The following is a 21252-nucleotide window of genomic DNA, read 5'->3' as shown; positions in this document are numbered from 1 at the left end:
GACTTAGGCAGTACTGTTTAATGCCAACAGGTGCATGCTTTTAATAGACATAAATGCAAAGAACAAAAAGCTACACAAATTCTGTATTTTCCATAGAAAAATATAATCATTAAGATTTTTACTAATAAATTGCAAATTACGGTCTGAGAAGCATACAAAAGCAATTTCACACATCACAGTCTTCTTGGTCATGAGCACTGGATTTGCTTGAGTGTACAGTAGATACATACATGCAGGTTTGAGGGCTTTGTCACCCATGGATAAACTGCCCTGGACAAGTGTCTGTGATTAGGCAGGGAGCCTTTCTAACTGGCTGTGGCATTCAGATCATTCAAAACTTTTTCTGTGGCTTGGAGCACATGAAACTTGACCCAATCAAAGAGATGCCTTGGATTTCTTCTGCTTGTGGAAGTCCAGGAAAATTAGAAAAGGACTCACAGATCACAGCAGTGGTTTTCTAGCTCTGCAAAGTCTCTTTCTGCTCTCACTTGGATGTCCTAGGATATCACCCGCTAATATACACAACCGAGAGGCAGGGGAGTGGGGGGTTCACATAAACCAAGCTTTTAATAGTTTTGGTAAGGTGGCCATGACATCTTTGGAGGAAGCAGCAGTAACTAAAAATTAAAAACATTTTCTCCAGGGCTGCCTAGCCTGAAATGCTTGCTTGCTTGCTTGCTTGCTTGCTTGCTTGCTTGCTTTCTTTCTTTCTTTCTTTCTTTCTTTCTTTCTTTCTTTCTTTCTTTCTTTCTTTTTTTTTTTTAACACAAATAACCTGCTTTCAAAATTCTATTAATCCTTCAAGGCTCAATTCTAAAGAGCTCTTTTCTTCATATTTGCCAAGTTTGCATTACCTACATGGTAATACCCATGCATTACCTACATGGGTATTCATCTACTATATATACTTCCCCAGCTAAAGCTGTCAACTTGTTTCATGGACCATGTCTAAAAGCAGATAATCGCATGCACAAACCAAATACTGAACCTCATTTACACACTTAACTGCCACACTTTTAACTAATAGTGAGTGACCCTAAATGCCCATGTATTAATTTGGAACATGCCTAGACAAGAACTGGATTTATACTGTCAGGTTAGTGGGTAGCAGCAAGCCACCGAGACAGATGGTAAACCTCACTGCGTGTGTGTGTGTGTGTGTGTGTGTGTGTGTGTGTGTGTGTGTGTGTGTGTGTGTGCGCGCGCGCGCGCGCCCCCCCCCCCCCCACCGTGGGATTTGGCTGTCCTCTATGCATTAGCCCGAGGGTAGAATACTTTTGTACTTTGTGAAAAAATACCACTCCCAACAAAGCCAACTGCGTGTCCTGGTAAAGACAAGGAGAAATCAGAAGTAGCTCTAAAACTTGAGAGATCCTAAATTAGGGTCAGCAAAAATAGAATTTGTCCCATCACCCTGTTTTCTCAAGCCCACGGCAGATACTGACCATTCATTCTTTCCTGCTAGGTTTATCCTCTGCATCACAGTCCTTTTAAGCTTACCTCTCTGGGCAGTCCCCACCAATATTCAGAATGGACACTTAAAATACTTGTCTCCCATCCTTGGCTTAGTCCACGGTGATTTTTCTCAAATCATCTTTTATCCTTTTTTTGCATAACTCAATTCAGATTTTCTGGCCTTACCAATGCTCTTTTCCTTTTTGGTAGCTCTGTTTTGATGGCTCACACTCTTCAATTGACTTTTGTTGTTTTTAAAACACTACAGCAACTACTATGGCTTGGTTCCTAAATTCTGATAGTTGGCACATACGGACTCCACTGGGTAAGTGACCTTTTGTGGTTAGGCATTACAGAATTCTTACTGGTCAAATTTTCTGTAGTTTAAGCCAGGTGTGCTCACTGAGATGTAGCACTGAATGACCCCTCTCACAGTAGAGTCGCGCTTCATGTGTTTTATATTATATATATTTTGTTGTTGTTGTTCTGTGACTATCTGACAATCTTTAGCTCAATTCTATAAATGCAATGCCTCGAAATGTGTTCCCTTTAAAAATTAGTTGTAAATACATGCTAACTGATATTGTATAGTTTTTTCAAATTACACTTAAGTAAGTGAACTGGGATCTAGTTCACATTTAACTTATTATGACTTAGTCTGAGACTTGCAATTTATCAAGATTCTGGTACCTCTGAGGTCCTGGGTGGATACCTCTTCCTCTTACAGAGTTTGTGGCTCTAAACAAGGTACAAGAAAGTGATGGTTCTCAGTTGAATTCAACACTCTCTATATAATTTATCCCAAATGATTTCTAGCTATTCTGCCCTTGACCAGAGCAAGTTTACCATATGCACTCCATGGAACAAGAAAAGCAATTTATAAAATTTCAGTGTGTGCTTTGGTTAGGCCTAAAGTGGCTCATAAAACAAGAGACAAAACTTCAAAATGCTGAATGAGCAGTTATGTCAGTGCTTGAAGATATGCTTAGGAAATCTATGACTGAGCCTCTTTGCAAATGTGACTTAAAATCAGGAAGCTGAACAGTCCTTTCATTGAAGTATTAGGAGTTTAAGGCTTATCTGTCATTGTTGACCCACACTTTTGTGGAGTAAGTAATATGCTATGGGGTTGTTCATGTATTGAGGGATTAGCCAAAGTCTCCAGACAGAGCCCTTATGAACGGCAAAACTGAGGATTGAGCATTTTGCTATTTAACACATCAAGCGAAATGCAAAAGTCTTCTATCTCCTTCAACGTGTTTCAAAAACTACTCAGTGCTGGGCAGTATTGATTGGAGTGAAATAAATTTTTTTTTTTTGGTGGGGGGGCAGCACATATGGCTAAGATGTGTTATTTTGGGGGAAGTCTCTCCTGCTCATATATACTTTATTCAAGAAATTTATTGTACATATCTTATGTACCAGGCAGGTGCATAAGAGGTACTGTGGCAGGTGCTGGTGATACAATGGTGGGAAAAAAAAGATTTTGTGATTACTTGATCATATTTGCAATGAAAGAAAGGAAACAGTGTTATAAACGAATAGCAGCAGGATGTGACCAGGTCTGAGTGGTCAGGGAAAGCTTAGAGTTGACAGCTGCAGGAGGATGGGGAGGAGGTCGGTAGCTGAATAGAGAGAGCACTTCAGGGAGACTGAGCAGCATGAGCTAAAGCCCAGTGGTAGGAAGGTGTTTGGAACCAAAGAAGGTTGTTGAGGAAACCAGGCAGGTCACTGTGACCAAGTGCAGGGAGCGGAGAAGGGCAGAGGGGTGAGAACAAACTCAGGGGAGGTGGGCAGGTCGCGGGCCACGCGGGGCCACGTCAGACACACCAGGTATTTCGCTATTTGTTTTAGGATCTGCAGAAGTCATCACAACCTAATCAAGCCACGAGAATCTCATTTTGATGAGATCACGCAGGCTTCCATGTTGAAAGGAGGTTAGGAGACAAGAACGTATGGAAGAAGAGCAGTTGGAAAGTGATTGTGGGAAACCAGGGAGGAAGTGATGCCAACTTGGACCAAAATGATTCAGAGTATCTGACATCACCACCAATCTCTCGTCTGATTTAAGGAAAAATAAAGTTCCTGTAAAAATGCAATCTTGGAGGCAGAATGCCATTTACTCACCAGTGCCACACACAGAAAGGATTGACAGACTAGTTCTGGCACAGAGGAAGGCCCCAGAGAATGGGTCCTAGGTTGGCAAATTATAGAACCCAGAATACTTATTTGGGGGTGGGATGTGGATGGGTGTGGTAGGTGAATTGGAGGTGGGGTCCGGACAGATGTGTTAGGTAAACCTCGGCAGCTGAGCATTAGCTGAGGTGTCCTCGGACCTCACACCTGCTAGTGCTAATTGGTTGCTAATTAGGACAAAAGAAAAGATACAAAGAGGCCCAGAGAGCCAGTCCTGTCTCTTCTCTATGTTGCTCAGTGTGTGCTCTGCCATGTATTTTATGAATTCGTGAAGATACTTTAAAAAATTCTAATTACAGTGTGTAGAGCTGGGAGGGCTGTGAGATATCATCTACTGCACTGGTGGTTCTCAAAATGTGGTCCAGAGACTTCTGTTTCTGGGAAGATGCAGTTATCCTATTTCCCCCTATTCCTCCTGGCAGGGGCAACAAGACACCCTGGACATTTTTATATAAAGCAAACATAAGACTCTGAAAAATGAGAAAAGAAGGCAGACTGGCTAGGGATCACAAGACCCCAGGGAATGACACAGTGATGAGTTCCTGAGTTTTCTTTTAGCTTCACATACAGACTTAACAGCCAAAAACACCAGCAACCCAGAGGCACCAGCAGCCACAGACAGAAACACCAAACCCCAGACAAAATCCCCAGAGTCCAGAAAAAGCATGCTTTTGGATCTGGAAAGGGGCAACTTAGCAAGACAGAAAACCTTTAGAAAATAATTTTTAAACTCTAGTCACAGTATGGGTCCTGGACCAGTAGCACCAGCATCATCTGGGAACTTGTTAAAAAAGCAAATTCCTGAGTGAGACCCAGCCCAGACTTACAGACTGAGAAACTAGGGGGTGGAGCTCAGCCATCGGTGTTTTGGCAAGTCCTCCAGGTGATTCTGATGCCTGCTAAGGTCTGAGAACCACTGATACAGTTCAGCTGGTCTTTCTTTAGATGAGGAAACTTGAGACCTGGTTGCTTTTCCCCAGGTCACAGCTTGTTTGGAATCGAGCTTTTGTTCTAGATTTTCTCAGAATGCCTCTTCTAGTGCTAAACTCCTAGGAGAAGAGAGGAAATTTTAAAGACACATTTGAATTAAGGGTTAGCACATGTTAACATGTGTGTTAGTAAGTGCTTGGGACATACATAGTAGGTGCTAGATAAATATTGTTGACTACTGAACAAGTTGTTAGTCTTCGATTCAGCTACAGTCTTAGAGAGGATGCTGAAATAAAAAGGATCTTTTGGAAAACCCCAAACTAGCATCTGCAAAAGCATCCACAGCTCCTGTAAATCCTGACCCAGTGGAGAGGGCTGCGGCAGGGAAAAGGATTACGTGATGTTCTTTCACATCCCTGGCCTCTTTTTTTCCCCCCAACTTACATGAGGCTTTATAAATACCTGATTTCATATCATGCCAGCATTTCTCAACTCTGAGTTATCACCTTCCTGACGAGGAAGTGAGGAAAGTCTAGATTCCTGTTGTTTAAGCACTAAGTTTATTCTCCAGGTTAGTTAGTACAAGGGCTTTCAACAACAGAGCAGTTTGTAATTGTTCCTCCACTGAGTTTTAGCCCTGGCTCGCTGAGTGATTACATTTGTGTCATTAACATTTTGGTTTAATTGGACGAGAGCAAAACAGAAATGTCTGCTGCTTGGGAAAAAAACATTTTTGTAATTTCTGAATGTTTATTTCAGCTTTTCAGGTGATATTTATAATTGCCCAGAGTCTAAATGGATTTTAAAATTTTAAAAGTCATGGCTGCTTGGATGGGTTGATGGAGGCCATGTTTGAACCCATAATGTGTTTTTATTTAAGTAATCTTCTAATAACTCTCTCTGTGCAACCTCTTACATGTGAGGAGAACTCCAGGGTGACTGTAATTATGGTGGTGCAGTTAGGCATTTTGACGTTGTAGATGCATGGGGGACCAAAGGCTGCTAGCCTGGCTGCTCCTACAGTCTCCTATTTTATATTTTGTAAAGTTGGGAACAGCACTAAAGCTTTGTTTTAAATATTTCCTAAGCCACTGGGTTCAACAGATGAGCAGGCATGATAACAGGGTGAGTATCTGAAAAGTCTACAGAAATATCCTATTCTAATTCTCCCTAAAGCTGTGATGTACAAAATCTGGCAGGAGAAGAGGAAGCCGTGCTCTGGGAGGTGCAGGCACAAGGCGAGGCAGTTTCTGAGGGGAACACATACATACAACTCTGGCACCTGCCTTATGGTGGCTCTTTGATGCCATTTGCAAGCTCATTGTGACATTCCACTCAGCTCCTAAATCCAAAGGAACTGGATATTGGTTTAGAGCAGCGCTTCTCCCAGGGTGGTGCCTGGACCAACAGTCCCAACATCACTGGGAAATGTACTAGAACACAAATTCTCGGGCCCCACCCCAGGCCCACTCAGTCAGAAACGGGGGGTGGGGCCCAGCAGTCTCTGCTTTCATAAGTCCCCCAGGTGACTCCCATGTACGCAAGTTTGAGAAGTACTGGAGAGATGATTTAAAAGAGGCCCTGTTTTTTTTAAAGGACACAGCATCTCACTGCTGATGTGGAAAATCCGTTTAGAACCTGCTTAGGAAACCAGAGTAACTATGTCAAAGGCAAGAAAGAAGGCTTTCAAGAATCAGAGAGACAAAGCCAAGGGCTCTCCCACTGCATTGAAAAGAAGTGACAAAATTCTAGGGAATTGAGGCGGCTTATATATCTTCTTAAAGAATCAGAAAGTGAATAGCCATTAGGCCTTTAAATAAAAATGAACTTAACTCATTTAGTCACTCTCATATTCTCTGCCTTCAACTTTCCCTGGATTATTTGCAGTTAACAAGGTTTGTACATCTTGTTAGTGAACTTTACAGCAAAACTAAGTGATAGACACCTCCACTTCTAACCTTTCTCCTTGTAGTCTTGAGTGGGAGATGGTAGGTACAGCTTGTGCATAAGTTGTGTCCTGACATCTAAGTATAACTGGGGAAGCACACCTCCCTGAATTTGTGACATGAGTAACTTGGGAGCCTCCTGGGATGGACCCCATCTTAAAGGAAGAGAGAATTAGACGGATACTGTTGACCCAGTAACCAAGCTTGAGTCATCAGTGAGGTCCTGCCCTGCCAGCCATCCAGATTTGCCTCTTGCCTAGGAGACCTGTGAATGAAAGGTGGGTTGTAGGTAAAAATGGAAAGTTGCTTCACATCAGCAACTCAGAAATCTGGGGGCATAAATAATACCGTTTTGGTTCCTGCAAGGAAAAGTACAACTCAGTTGGGGGAGAGAGAATCTATTGTCATTCTTCTGTGAGCAAAATGGCTTTTGTTTTAGGGCATTCCGAACTGCAGAAAACATAGTTAAGTGTTTTCTGATTGTCAGCAGCATGGGAGTCAGAGTCAGGCCGCGCTGGTGCTAGTCTCTGGTTGACCATGGCAGTGGCCTGGGACCACCAGCATCATAAAGAAGAGTGTGGTATAGGGAAGAGTGTGCATTTCCCTCCGTATCTCCTTGGCTGTATTCTCTTGTCATTTTCAGTTGTGTTGCTGGTTGACAAGGAGGGTGTGAGTCGGGTATAAGACAAATTTGTTTGTATCTTTATTTCCTCTGTCTCATACCATCGCGCCTAAGCCACAGCTCAGTATCCATAACAGGTGTTCCACTAATTATGTTGATTGAGAGACCCATGAAAGCAAATCTTTGAAGAATGATTTGATGCTTAACAAAAACGGTGCATGCCTGTGAATTATAAACAAGCCGAGTCTGGTTACTTAGCCAAATACAGCCAACCAACCAGAGACCTTGTGTTCAACTCCCAGTGCTGGGAAACTAGGAGAAAAGGACTCGAGAAATGTTAAAGTTAGGGGAGCAGCAAGGCACGTGTTTGTTCTACTGGGTGCTGCCTGTTTCCCAAATATGGTTTCTGCTTGAAAATCCTGCTTTGCCCCAGGCCTTGTTATGAGCACCCGTGAGTAGCTGAACTCCATGCACTTGCCTACCTTTCACCGCCCTCTTCCTCAGCCCTTCTCTGCTCCCTGCCCTTTGTTGGTACCCACTCCATCCTCACCGCCCTCCCACTCCTATGGGTCCTGTGCTTCGGTGGCTTTCTCAATACAGCCACTACCTTCCTGATAGCAAATACGGTTGGTTGATTGTGTTTCCCTGTGTTCCCTGCACTGACGAGGATCAACGATTGCCCAACTCTCTGCTGTACCTGCTCTGCCCTTACTTACACATACCACACTGTTGTCCTCATCCAAGGTCACTTAAGTCAGATTTAGTCTCCGTTGTCAGCCCTACCATGCTTCCTGGTGAGCACATTTTTGGACTTTCCTGGCTATCCCACTTTATGAAATAATACTCAGTTCAAAAAGTGTGCACATTCTAAAGGTGCCAAGTAGGATGAAAGCACTGTGTTTCAACCCATACGTTAGCAATGTTTCTAAGACTTGCATCAAATCATCTGCGTGCAAACTAACAAAGCAGATTCCTGGGCCCTGCTTTCAGCTATTGGTTTTTGATTCTGTAGGTCTAAGATGTTATTTTTTAAAAAACCTATTCAGTTTGAGAGTCACTGCTTTACATCTTGTTCTTCATCTTGGTTGAAAGTCCCAGCATGGAGGTGAGGGGTAGGGAGGTGGGGGAGGTTCTTTTAAAAAATACGATACGTGGGGGTAGGCCACACAACAATGAAATGAATTTCTGAATACAGGGACTAAGCAATGTAGGTTGGCTCTCCAACTTTCTCTTTCTTCCCATTCCTAGCATCCTTTCTCACTGGCATCTTCGTGCTAGGTGATGGGCTGTATTGTTGGGACCAGGACTGCCAAGTCTACTCAAGCTATTGTCTGACCGAGGCTTGAGATTCATGGACTGGACCAAGGCATTTCGGGGGGTATTTCATATTGTATGATGGGTATTCAGAGTCTTTTCCAGGATCTTGGCTTCCTAGAAGGTTAGGTTTTGTTTGCCCTAACTTCTAAATGTAGAGGACTAATGTGTTTTGAAAAAGCCTCTAAAATGACTCTAGAGTATAGCCAGGTTTGAAAACAACTGCTTTAGTCTAAATGATTCAGTGTATGCAGTTTCTGAGGTCTGTAATGCAAAACCTGCTTCAATAAAGTTATTTCCCTTTAACCACTTTGCCTAAAACCTTCCTGTCTGTAGGTCATGTCAATAAATGTATTCCTTTCTGTGTTTTGCTATGGTATCATCTCACCTTTTCCTCTATTCTTTTCATTTCTGGCTTTCTTCTGGTTAAGTCAACAACAAGAAAAATATGTAAAGCTGGCACAAACTGGTGGGTCACAGCTGCAACTGCTTTTGCAGGTGTGTTTTGCTGTAAAAAGATTTAAGGTAATACTTAAAAATAGAGATTTTCAAGTGAAAATTCTGACTAGCCACAAGGAGGGAAAAACCAGAAGTTCCAACATTGGATCTACCTTCCCCAGGAGTGCTGAGCAGCGTGCTGCTCCTTCAGAGCAGTGAGCCGTCCCCTGCCCCGCAGCCCAGCAGACCTCTCTGACCACTTACACCTGGTCCTACCGGACTTTGGATTTGTGACCTGTAGGATAAAGGAATGGATTTAATCAATCAACATTTGAGTACCTACTGTCACACACGCTAGGATAAATGTTTTTCTTTTTCTTATGCAAACCTATGAAATATGCATTGTCCTCTTTTTAAATTTTTTTATTGAGGTGTAGTTAATTGACAGTGTTAGTTTCAGGTGTACAGCAAAGTGATTCAGTTATACATATACATACATGTATATTTTCAGATTCTTTATTATATATTATTATAAGAAATTGAATATAGTTCCCTGTGCTATACAGTAGGTCCTTGTTGTTTATCTATTTAATATATAGTAGTGTGTATCTTTTAATCCTGGACTCCTAATTTATCCCTCCCCTGCTGCATTGTCCTCTTTACAGGAAACTCAGGCTGCATGGGGCTGAGGACCTAGGTCAGAAATCCATCCATCTCTATATACTCCTGAAGCTTCCCCAGATTCTCATGCTTGTAGGAACTGTGGTAATTTTGGCTTGGTTCCATACCCCTAAATTAGAAGGAACTTTTGGGGGGCACCTGTGAAGAAGTATTTTGCATTCTATTAAGACTTCATCACCTGGATTAAGGGAATTTAAAAATCAATCAGTAACTTTGGGGAGGGCTTTAGTCTAATTAGCATCAAGTGTAAAGGCAGCAGGTTTTTGGGCAATTGAAGACAGATTTGCATTCGTATCAAGTGGATGCAATCATGTATGTAAACTGAACATTTCAGGGATACTTAAAAATGACTTCTCAGGCACCTCAGGGAACAGCATGGGAAGAACATTTGTTCAGTATAGTTGGTTATCTGAGCAATTGTTTTTTTGTAACCCAAATTCTTGAGTGTACCTCTGGTGAAGTGAGGCCTCATGCTCACAACTCAGTGGTAGTCACTTCAGCTTCTGGTGGTCTGAGCACCACCTTTTTAGTATAGCTTTCAACTGGCATTATAAGTATTTTATCAGAGTTAGTTCGTTAAATAGCATTTTATGTTCTTTGTTTGATTTTCAGTGTCATCTTGGGGCCAGAATTATTCCTTTAGAAATGAATCTCACGTTATGAAGTATTAGTGGAAAACCTCCATTTCTACATAACTTTCAGTAGTACATTGCTTCCACTATTAAAGCATGCGATTGTTTTATTATCTAGAACACTTCAGGGTCACGGACTATGGATTGAAAAGAAGGCAGTGGTGAACCATTCTGTGTCTACACGTGGAATTTAAGAAGGAATGGAAGACATTTAAAACATTAAAGTTAATAGTTACCAGGATTGGCAGTTTACTGTAGCTGCTTAATGAGATCATGTTCAATGAGTTTTGGCCTTCATTCTTGCAGTTTCTGCTGAGGGTAGGTATTTGTATCTATTAAAGTATTGTCAACCTCAGTCCTCATTGGCCCAGGGTCCAGCCGAGCCTAATCCTGAGGGTCATAGGTCTTCAGAATTTATAGCTGACAACTGGAATCGACCAGATAGGTACTTCATCTCCCTCACCGCCGGGAGAGGTCTGGGAGACCCAGGGCTGACTGGTACCTTGTACTTTATTGGTGAGAGTCTATTCTTCACTCCCTCTGTGAATAGCGCATTGTAGGGGCTACCAAAGCCAGACCCAAGAAGGAGGGAGGATTGGCTAATTCCTAGTTCCCAGGGTGCTGCCCTGGATCATTGAAATGGAGGCAGCTAGGTAGGTTGTGTGCTGCCAGGCGGGCTCCTTCGCTCAGCTGGGCTGCTCCTAGTTTTGTGTGTCAGCCTCCTTTTTTCCCCATTGGTATGCATAGGTTCTCCAAGGCTGGGAATAAGCTCTCTCTAGGGTGGGTGTAGAGCCTGTAGATTCTGTCTCAGACCTGGTCTCAGTGGGTCGGGGAGATTGGCCTCCTCAGGCCCCCAAAGGGGAGATTTTGATTCTTGCAGTCTCTCGAAAGGAAGGACCCAGGACTGAAGACAACACTTTCTGGAATTCATCCACAAAGTGCCTGCAGGTCTGCTCATATCACAGCTAAGGGCAGTTTCCCTGTTTCATTTTGGTGGAGGCTTGCCTAGCAACTGACAGCTTTTAACCAAGCACCAGTCTTGTGACCTCTCAGCTTGGAGGTGGTAGAGCATAGTGATAATGAGTTCAAGAACTGGCATCACTCAGACCAGCATACAGATCCTGACTTACCAGTTACTAGCTGTGTGTTCTGGATCACAGTGCTCTGAGCCTCAGTTTTCTCATCTGTAAAGTGAGACAATATCAAACTGTGTGTGGGATATTAGAAGATTAAATGAGGATGTACATATATCAAGGGCCATCACAGAGCCTGGCATGTAAGTGCTCAATAGACATTGTTTTTAATAAGGAAATATTTCTAAAAGTAACCTCAACTTCTCATTCATCAAGTATCAAAAGGGTCCCTGATGACTTAACATTTTTACTCCCACATCTGATTTATTGATCTCTGTGTCTTGTATAGATAAGCTAGTGACCTGAAAGCACACAGAGAATACCACAAATTATTTGGTCCCACGAAGATGTCATTCTGGTTTAACATTAGCAATTACAAGTGATTACTGGAGGTTTCTTTTGGTCAGTCATACTGTTCTTCTAATGTAAAGGCAAATACAAAATGAATGGCCTGCTAATTACATTTGTCATTGTAAAATAGCTTTGTTCTTCCATGATTGGTTTATGGACTTTTTCTTTTAAATGAAGCAAAGTAGAACTAACATGACTTCCATGTCATTAGACACAATTGTCTTCACCATTAACTAAAACTTCTATGAAATTTATACTTAAGAAGTTACTGACCAAGAGCTTTGAAAAGTTTCTCAGAATTATGTGAACAGTTTTCTAATACAAATGGTTTTTATAGTTGACAAAGATATTTACACTATTTTCAATAAAATGTGTTCCAGCACCTTGACAAATTATTGTCTAATACTATACAAATATGGCATTAATCAAGAAATGGGAAAAATAAACATCACCATCAGCTTAACTGTCAAAATCATCAATATTCATTTTAAATTAATGTGATTAAATACAATATGATGTGTGAACAGATTGTTTCCTTGACTTACTGGTTTAAATTTTAGACAGCTGACAATACTGCAGAGTTGTTTATTTTGTAATTGCACTGCATGTTATGTGTCTAACCATACTATGAGGATTTTCTTAATAGAATATTCACAGTTGGGAATTAAATCTCAGTGTAGGCAAATTACATTTTTAAGCCTATTGGCTTAATATGAACAAAATACAAACTTGTGATATTTCTTTCTAGAATTTCTTTATTTTAAGATGCATTCCTTAAAGATGAATTTCTGCAGATGACAAAGAGTTGGGTGAAGTTAAGAGAAATAGATGTATTGAGGGATTGCAAATTCAAGGTGACTTTTATAAAAAATTGAATTGCCCTACGTTGGTTCAAATGCTAAAAGTCTTCCACTTCCCAGACCTTGCTTTGCAGATGGCAGCGCAGGACGGTTCTGGTTCAGTTAGTGTACTGCTAGAATGAATTATGAGAGGTGCAGGCATGATTTAGTGAGTTGGAGCTGCTGCTTTGAGTTCTGGAAATGGTGAATGTAGTCAGGAAACATCAGAAATAATCACAAAAAATGACCCCATAAATCTTAAACACTTCACTGAAAAAACATGTCCGGAAAGGGATGCTTACCACATATCAGTGTTTCATGTTGAGGAAGCAGAGATTCCTTGGGTTATTCAATTGAGCCATTTTCTTAAGCTTAGCTGGCAAATAACCCATGGCCAATTGTACTTTGTCTGAAATAACAGACCCTAGGATAACATGGATAAATGGGATGACATCTTTAATTTATAGTTTAAGTATTTGATGTTGATGCCTCAGTCTGCTTTATAATAATGATAGTTCTGGGGGAAAGGTGTTAGAAAGAATCTGAAAGAATTAGTCCTAGAGAAATGCACCTGACATTTTGTGTGAGACGAATGCTTAGATTTAGGGCATGACCCTGTGGTTAAGAAGCCTCCCATACAGAGTTCACTGGAATGGACAGGGGTTAAAACAATTTACTTGACTGAATTTCAGATTAACCAACTTAGAGACCATCATGTTCACAGTTATTTTTAAATGAACAATTTAGAATCAATGAAAGAAAAATCTCCCCATAATTCTTATTGCCTTGAAAAAGTCAAATAATAATGTTTTCCACAGAAGCTAAAAAATTCAGCGATTGCTTCCTCCAAAGTCTTTCCTGACTTACTTGCTAGGACATTTTCTCTATAGACTCACTATAGACTCTCATAGCACCATGTCTATTCATAGAGTTTATTTGATTATTTTATTGATGTCTGTCTTTCCCACTTGTATGTGAGATACATGAGGACAGGGATCTTGGCTGCTTTGTTTGCCATTGTTTTTTTAGTGTCTGTACAAAACACACTCAGTGGACATTGAGTGAATCATAAATGAGTGAGTCTGGCCCATGGTCCTGAGGGTCCTTATAGCCTACATGGAAACATAGACACCATGAATTTAATGTCACCCCGTGAAGCCCACAGGGTGACATAAACAGGTACACAGAATACACTAGAGAAGCAATGTACCTCAAGTTCTGAGAAGGTTTATTTTAAGGAGCAATCAGATGACAAAGGACAATGCAGTGACGCTATCTCCTCTACCCTTAGCTAATCATTTACTACATCATTTTGACACATGGATAGCCACATCCTCCTCTTAATTATTAGGACTTTTTCATGTGAAAGTGACAGAAAACCTAACTCAAGTTGGCTTTTTAAAAAAATACATTTTTATTGAATTATAGTCAGTTTATAGTGCTGTGCCAATTTCTGGTGTACAGCACAATACTTCAGTCATATAGGAACATACACATATTCATTTTCATATTCTTTTTCACCAGAAGTTACTACAAGATATTGAATATAGTTCCCTGCACTATATAATATAAACTTATTGTTTATCTATTTTATATATATAGTATCTGCAAATCTCGAACTCCCAATTTATCCTTTCCCGTCCCCTTCCCCCTGGTAACTATAAGTTTATTTTCTATGCCTGTGAGTCTATTTCTATTTTGTAAATAAGTTCATTTGTCTTTTTTTTTTTTTTTAGATTCCACATATAAGTTATATCATATGGTATTTTTCTTTCTCTTTCTGGCTTACTTCACTTAGAATGACATTCTCCAGGTCCATCCATGTTGCTGAAATAGGCATTATTTTATTCTTTTTATGGCTGAGTAGTATTCCATTGTATAAATATACCACATCTTCTTTATCCAGTCATCTGTTGATGGACATTTAGGTTGTTTCCATGTCTTGGCTATTGTAAATAGTGCTGATATGAACATTGGGGTGCATGTATCTTTTTGAATTAAGGTTCTCTGTGGATATATGCCCAGGAGTGGGATTGTTGGATCATATGGTAAGTCTATTTTAAGTCTTTTGAGGAATCTCCATACTGTTTTCCACAATGGCTGCACCAAACTACACTCCCACCAACAGTGTAGGAGAGTTCCCTTTTCTCCACAGCCTCTCCATATTTATCATTTGTGAATTTTGAATGATGGTCATTCTGACTGGTGTGAGGTGATATCTCATTGTAGTTTTGATTTGCATTTCTCTGATAACTAGTGATATTGAGCATTTTTTTCATGTGCCCATTGGCTATTTGTATGTCTTCATTGGAGAATGGCTTGTTTAGGTCTTCTGCCCATTTTTGGATTAGGTCAGTTGTTTTTTTCTTAAGTTGTATGAGCTGTTTATATATTCTGGAAATTAAGCCCTTGTCAGTCTCATCTTTGGCTAATGTTTTCTCCCATTCCTTAGGTTGTATTTTTGTTTTGCTTATGGTTTCTTCTGCTGTGCAAGAGCTTGTAAGTTTAATCAGGTCTGATTTGTTTATTTTTGCTTTCATTTCTATTGCTTGGTATATTGCCCTAGGAGAACATTGCTGAGATTTATGTTGGATAATGTTTGCCTATATTTTCTTCTAAGAGGTATATAGTGTCTTGTCTTAGGTTTAAGTCTTTAAGCCATTTTGAGTTTATTTGTGTGTATGGTGTGAGGGGGTGTTCTAACTTCGTTGATTTACATACAGCTGTCCAGTTTTCCCAACAACATTTGCTGAAGAGATTGTCTTTTCAAGTTGGATTTAAACATAAGGGAGTAGAATTCCACTTCTAATAATATGGATACTCAGTTATTTGAACTGACCTTTCCTCTGAAAACAAAAATGCTATATTAAATAAAAACTATTAAAAGTATTGAAGAGTTGCTGAGACAGTGAGGAAGTATAAGGCCAATATCAAAGGCGGTGGGAGCCCAGAGAGGTAAATTGAGTGTTAAATCTTGTTTTGTCCAAAGAACATTTACCAAAAGTGTCTTTTGTTTCTGGCACTTTGTCAGGGAATGACCTCAGAAAACAAGGTATAGCATTTCCCCAAGATGGGGCACCTCATGGGAGACCTTCCCTCCATAGAGCTGGGATTCAAAAGGCCATTTTTCAGAGTAAGGGTGATCCAGAATTACATCTGCTCTAGATCTCTACCCCCCAGGCCCTGTAGGCAAATTTATCTTTGTGTTGAGCAAAGAAGGAAGGTAAAAGGCCCTGAGAAATTTGAACAATAGGTTGGACATCAAGTGAAAGTTTAGCTTAAATTTGCATCACTTTGGTGATCCAATAAGTAGGTCAGGATTAGCAGAAGTCAGTCCAAATCTTTGGATGAACGTCCTTTTATCCTAGGTCCTGAAAAAATCTCTACCAAAATTTTCCAAGTTAAATGACAATCTCACAGAAAAAAAGAGGAGGGGGAGAGCAACTCAGCACAGAAGAAAATTAGGAACCATGTCCTGATGTTGCTTCTCATTATAGCAGACTCCAAGACAAGGATTTGAGGGCATGTAGCTTATTTGGGAAGTGCTGGGAAGTAGAAATGTGATATAGGGAAGGCAGCTAATAAAACCAGAAGTAGACAATTAGAATTTAAACTCATGAGGAAAATGGGAAATAATACAAAACACACATCTCAGAATAATCCCATCTGAGAGGTGAGGAAACTCACCTCTTATGCCAATTCTGGTTGATTGATTGTTGGGTGATGGTTGCTTCAGTGTAGGGTTTGATATTGTGAGTTCCTTAGCATTTCTAGCCAGCCACACTCATGCATAGCACAGCTGCTGAGGTTCTGGGGAAACGAGCTGCAGGTACACAGTACAGAGTGCAGATTCTGGTGGTTGGGAGTCTGCCAGAGCACACTGAGAGGTCCCAGGGACATGGGCGGGACAGCATCCACTACAAGAGAAATGGCAGAAACATATCCACAAGGACTTAAGGTAATGGAATTGTCAGACACTGATTTTGAAGCAATAAAATAAAAAAGACACATTTGAAAACCTAAGAATGGAACAGGAAACTATCAGAAGTGACAAAGTAGTTTTTAAATAAACAAAGTAGAACTTCAGGAAATAAAAACTACTATAACCTAAATTAAAAACTCAGTGAGTGTTAAATTATACCTCAATAAAGTTGGTATAAAAATAAACCTTACTAGATGAGCTTAGTAGCAAATGAGACTCAAGTGAACAGAGCATTAGTGAGTTGGAGGATAGATAGATGAAAAGAAATTATCCAGAGTGCAACTCAGAGAGACGAAAAGATGGAAAATGCAGATAAGAGCAATACAGACTTACTACATCTAGGGAAAATGTCCCACATCTGATTAGAGGCCCACAGGAGAGGAGAGAGCAAAGAGGCAATATTGAAAGAGATAGCAGTTGACAGTTTCCTAGAACTGAGGAAAGACTCCAAACCAGAGACTCAACCCAAAGAATCCAAAGCAGGATAAATAAAAGGAAACTCAGATCTAGACACACAGGTACCCCACAGTGAACTGAAGACAAAGTTTTGAAAACAGTCATAAAAAAAAGATTTCTTCTAGCAAGTGGGATTGAGTAGATGGAGGCTGTCTTCTCAATGACAGTAATGGGAGCCAGTATTCAATGGAATATGACCCTTAGTAAGTTGAAAAATATCTCTGCCATCTTCAATAAGGAAGATGAAATAAAGATATTTTCAGATAAATAAAACTCTATATAGTTTATACTAGCAGGCAGGCCCTGACTAAAGAAAGTTTTGAAAGTCAAATGGAAGAAAAATGATCCTAAACTGAAAGTTTGATGTGCAATAAGTAATTAAGAACAAAAAGTGGTAAATATATTGGTACATTTAAATGCATATTGACTGTATAAAGCAATAAAGAAATCTAATGAAGTTAAACATATAGAATCAAAGTACATGACAACAATGACATGGAAGTGGAGAAGGGATTAAATGGAGCTGAAGTCTTCAGAGGGTGTAGGGAGAAGGTACGGATTAAACCTTCTACTATGATAAGACATTGTAACATTTACATTACCACTAAAAGAATAAAAATTGAAAGGAATATAAGCTAGTTGAGGAAAAACTGAAAAAATAAACTATAATCAACTCAAAGAGGGCAAGAGGAACAAAAGAGACATAGAAAAGGCAAGACAAATAGAGTATTTAAAATGCTGAGAGTGTGTCATGACCCAAGGTTTATAATTGATACAATTTTGTGCACCTGAAGTCCAAGAAAAAAATAAAATAGCAAAGCCAATCTAAGAAATTGAAAAGAAGGAAAAAAGTTTAAGGGTAGAAATTACTGAAACAAAACACAATAGAGAAGACATATAAAAATCCATAATTTGTTTCATGATCGATCTCACCAGTTTTTTCCAAAAGGAGAAAGCAAAATAAATAAATAAATAAATAAAACCCAGTATAAAAGGGGCATCACCATAGATCCTCCAGTTCTTAAAAGGTTAATGAGAAAAAAGTATAAGCAATTTTATGTCAATAACTTTGAAAATTTAGAAAAATAGAAAATTTTCTATTAAAAAAGGAACTTAGCAAAGCAGACAAAAGAAACAGAAAACATGGACAGTATTTTATGGATTAAAGGAATGGAGCCATATTAAAGCCAAAGAAAATGCCAAATTGTGTAGATTCACCAGTAAGTTCTATCTATCCTTCTAGAAGAAATAGTTCCAATCTTAAAACTCTTTCAGATAATTGGAAAAGACGATACTGCCACCAATTAATTTTATGTCAGAAAAACTTTGCTACTACTTTAACATGTAAAAAAAAAATTCCACTCATGAAGAAAAATGCAAAGTCATGAACAAAATATAAGGAAACAGAATTCAGAAATATGTAGAAAAAAGATAGATACATGATAAGAAAGTTGGATTTAAGCTACTGTTGATTTAACATATTGATCAGATATGTTTTTGCATTACTTCAAATCCTCTTGGACTTACGTTTTACTCCAACCATCGTTAGGGAGACCAGTACCACACAGCTTTAACCATCTTTGTGTGACTGTCACCTGACAGCACCCCACCTTGGCCACAGACACTTTCTCTTCCTGCCTGTTGATGACACCTCAGTGTGAGGTGCATGTGGGAGCCTACTGTGCTTATGAATGTATAGCAGGAAAATGTGTGGGAGTTTGGGTACCATTTTGACAAGTGAGGGACAGGTCCCCATTGAGGGACCAATGGGAAAGTGATTGCTGAATGCATCCCTCTTTTCATCTCGTGGATGGACAATTCTGCTATGCAGATTCATAAGGCTCCTCAGAATGTCCAGTGTGACTGAGCATCAGCTACCGTTCGGGGTGGCCAACTTGATAATGCACCATTGTGTAGGCTTTTCCTCTTCTATTTCATTTCCTTGTCTCTCACTCCTGCTTTCTGGAATTACTTCTCAAGTTACCTGCACACAGTGTTTTGTCCCAGACTCTGCTTCTGGGGAGGATCAACTTGAGAAAACAGAATTTTAATGTAACTTGCCATAGCAATAAGTTGAGAAAAAAAAATCATGTGATAATCTCAGCAGATACAGAAAAACACTGTAATAGATTTCAGCTTCTACTCATGATAAAAACTGTTAAAAACCTATGAATAGAAGAAACTTCCTTCCCTCATTGACAGCCATACTTGGCGAAATGTTAAAAGCTGTCCCTTTGATATGGGAGGCTAGTCTTTTATTGTTCTTAATCTCATAGTCTAGTCAGGAAAAAAAATCTAAGTATTTCAATAGAATTAAATACAGGGAAATGATTACACAGGTGAAAAGAGAGCTGAGAAACCAAAGAGAGGTTGGTGGATTTTACCAGAGATTAGAAATGACAGAAGCTCCTTGGGCTGGAGGGATATAGGGAGGGTGGGGGTATTACCAGAACCTGGTCACTGGGGCGCTCTGATAAAAGCTAGAACCATAATGGCCTGGGGACCACGAAGAGAAGGGCTATGCTTGGAAGGATCTTCAAAGAAGAGACACAACAGCTGCCAGACACTATCCTAGAGCCAGTAGCAAGGAAATTCTCTGGTTTCTCCTCCCATGTTGTAATTTTCCTTCAGTACTTCCTTTTGGTTACATTCAATTGAAAACCAAAGGATAAGAATGTCTCTTAATGTAACACATGAATTTATTTCTCTTGGGGTATAAAGCAGGTAAAGGATGGATGGTATATCTGGAGGGCAAACAAAAACTGTGGTACAGAGGAGAAGTGATTATCACAAAATCTAGGCAAGTACTTACCTCTAGGGGTGGGAGAAGTATCCAGGTGCTTTCTGAGGTGCTGGCAATATTTAATTTCTTGCCTTGATTGGTGTTTTCATTGGTGTTTGCTTTATAATAATTCTTTTTAAAATTCACATGAATTTTAGGTTCCCTTTGGTGTATATGATGTATCTCACAGAAAGTACAAAAAAAGAACATTCATAGACTCACATAACTGGAAAACTCAGAGGTAGGACTACTTTTAAGTATCTTTTAATCCAGAGGCTCAATCATTGCCAAAAGGCTCTTCTCTATTATCCCTCCTCATAGCTGCGACAGTCTCGTCTTTCACCATACTGATTTTCCCTCCCTCTTTCCCAGAAACTTCATTAGATATATTTCATTGGCTCTTTCTGCATCACATGCCCATGCCTGAGCCAATCAGTGTGGCCAAGGGGAGAGGGGACTCACTTCCATGCGAATTTCATCAGCTGAGACTGTAGGACAAGTGAGTCCTCCAAAGGAATCCGTTCCATTAGGTGGGGGAAACAGGAGGCACAACTCAAGTGATCATTCTTCCACCTCACCCTGTCCTTATCCACTGAACTCCTGGTCGTCTCATGCCTGGCGTAATGCCCACCTGGAGAGAAAGAGAAAATGAGGGAGATAGAAACTGAGCTCTTTGTGGATTTGTGTTTCTGTTCTGAGTCCTGACAGGCTACCCTTACTAGTTGTTCCAGTATTATCAAATAATTGCTTAAGTTGCAGGGTAGGTTTCTCAAAGTTGTCTGTTCCCCTGTCCTTCACCACAGCCAGTTTAATAGAGCACTGCATCAGGCTCTGAAGGGGATGAGACACAAGCGAACCCCAAGAGCATCACTAGATGCCTGGTGGGAACTAATTTGTGCAGCTTAGATGGCGTAGACCCTGCACTTGGTTTACTGCATATGTAAATAATAACTTCAGGTGTTTTAAACACCCTTACTTACTCATTTCCTTTGAACAAAAAAGGCTTGTGTATCCTTCATGTCTTTATCTTAATGTATATATTTATTAATTTGCTTTGAAACATTGTATTTCTTTAATTTTTTTTACTGACGTATAGTTGGTTTACAATATTGTATCAATTTCGGATGTACAGCATAATGTTTCAGTCCTACATGTACATATATATTCCTTTTCATATTCTTTTTCATGATAGATTACTACAAGATATTGAATATAGTTCCCTGTGCTACACAGTAGGACCTTTTTAGTAGTTAGTATCTGCAAATTCTAGACGCCTTATTTATTCCTTCTCACCCTTCCTCCCCTGGTAAACATGTTTGTTTTATGTGACTGTGAGTTTGTGAAACATAGTATTGAATAAACTTCTTGACTGCAAATTGAATTGTTGAATACATTTAATTAACCTCATAGATGTGAAGAACGCCAAAGGGCGCTGCTCAGATTCTTCTTCAAGGAAGGATTCATTGCCCCAGCTGCTAGGAATGCTATCAGCTTG

The sequence above is a fragment of the Camelus ferus genome, chromosome 6, assembly GCF_009834535.1.
Source record: "Camelus ferus isolate YT-003-E chromosome 6, BCGSAC_Cfer_1.0, whole genome shotgun sequence".
In the NCBI taxonomy this organism is placed as follows: Eukaryota; Metazoa; Chordata; class Mammalia; order Artiodactyla; family Camelidae; genus Camelus; species Camelus ferus.
This window is presented reverse-complemented; position numbering follows the sequence as displayed.